The sequence below is a fragment of the Sus scrofa genome, chromosome 1 (assembly GCF_000003025.6).
Source record: "Sus scrofa isolate TJ Tabasco breed Duroc chromosome 1, Sscrofa11.1, whole genome shotgun sequence".
NCBI classification, from domain to species: Eukaryota; Metazoa; Chordata; class Mammalia; order Artiodactyla; family Suidae; genus Sus; species Sus scrofa.
This window is the reverse complement of record NC_010443.5, coordinates 254,328,139-254,330,228: the sequence shown is the minus strand read 5'-3', so window position 1 is coordinate 254,330,228 and position 2,090 is coordinate 254,328,139.

Below are 2,090 nucleotides of genomic sequence, written 5' to 3'. Positions count from 1 at the left end.
CCCATGCAGGTGCACCTGGCTAGGCTGAAATGGGAGGAGGAAATAAGATCCAAGACTCTTACTTGACTCAGGCTTCCTGGCATTTGAGTTTGGGGGAAGGATTTAAATCCAGAGCCCCTCACTCATTGTCTCCCCTCAATTTCCTCCCTGGTGCTATATTTTGAAGTTAGTCTTTGTTAAATAAAAATGGGATATGACGAATTAGTATTTCTCTCCCAGCAAGTGCAGTGTGGTTGGCAGTCATCTACACACTGAGGTGACATCTGATCGCCATCACTGGGTTTTGGTGTCTACAATTGTTTCCTAAAAATAGACGTTTAAAAAGACATATTTTAAGACTTACGCCGCAGTTACGATTATGAACATCTGTTAATGTTTACAGAAGACCCAGATTAAGTTAGAAAATGTCAGTGCAGAGAATGTACACGGAAACTCCCACACCCCTTGGGTTTTACTTTCATCCACAAACGTGTTGGGATACTCGGGGCACAGCGCTTCTCGTGGGGTCAAGTTCATGGTCATTAAAGCGTGAAGGAGCCCATTAGATCAGTGGTCCTCAAGCAGGGTCTTTCCAGGAGGAGCCGGCTCGCTTTTAAAGGCTGGAACGTCACCAGAACCTAAGTGTGCCTGCTCCAATATCTTAAACCTCGTGGAGCAAAAGAGGCCACGCGTAACCCAAGAGGCCCTGGGTGGAGCCAGCGCCCCAGAAATGGCTGAGCTGGTTTGTGCCTTGGAAGAAAATCGCAGCCTCTGTCAAATGATGTCATCTCGCCCAGCAATCCTGACACATCTTAATAATATTTTGAGGCTGCTCATGACATGCTTGCTCAAGCTTCTGGCAGAAGTATCCCTTTCTATTTATGTATTTGATTAATTTTTATTTTGTCAAGCGCTGATGCGCAGGACAATTGGACAGGAAAGAGGGTTCATTCTGCCTGGGCTTCCTTGGTGGCTGATTTTTGTCCTATGAATGAAGTATGCCTTCGGATGCCCATGGTACTTTGTGTATTTGTAGAAATACGAGGCATTTTTATTAAGATGTTTTGAATATATGACTATGAAACTGTGCATGGCTCTTCCTTATCTGTGTTGATCTCTTGTTTCTATGGTGATGCCCATTTCTCATTTTGATTATGTCTCCTTTTTCCCATTGATTAGATTTGCCTGAAGTTTGTATTATATTAATCTGGTCTTTTTTCTGTTTTCTAATTTATTCACTTTCACTTTCATCTCTATTATTTTATTATTCTTACCATTTTCCTTTGGGTGGTTTTGTTCTTTTTTAGGACATAAACCTGGTTTCTTTTCTCTTCTTGATGGTAAAGTTTGTTGAAAGTTTTGAATTTCCTTATAAGGACTACCAACTCTATGTCCTGCAAGTTCACCTATTTATTAATTTCATTGGTCTAGATAAGTTTTTATAGACAAGTGAGATATTTTAGAGGAAATGTAATCATAAGCAGCAAAACAATCCAACCAACAAAAACCCCTGAAATCGCCAGAAACCCCATTTCCCAAAAAGAATATTGGGAAGTATATATTTTCTCGATTTTTTTCTTTGCAGATTTGTACATATAGGTTTTTAAGATTTTACAAAATGGGGTCACACTTAACATCATTTTGTAATGTGTTTTATCTACCTGAATAATAAAATTTTTAGAATGTCTTTCCCTGTTGTTAAGACAAGATTTACACTGTCTTTTGTAATGGCTGTTGAGGATTTATTCTGTTTTGCAGATATCCTATAACTTATGCTACCAAGTTCCTACTCTTAGACATTTAGGTTGTTTTCATTTATTTTGTCATCATAACACACACACACACACACACACACACACACACACACACACTGCAGTGTATACGCTTGTTGGGTATTTGCCTACCTCCGTGATTATTTCCTCAGGATAAAGTCGTATTAATAGAATTACTGGCTGAAAGTAGGAGTTATGGTTTCAAGACTTTTGATATATTGTCTTTCTTTTATCCCCAGAACAGGTGTACCAGGGATTTGCTCTTAGCCAGGAAACTTCCATTTCCATTTACCCTCACCAATACTGGGTATGTCTAATTGGGGACTATTGGTGGGAGAA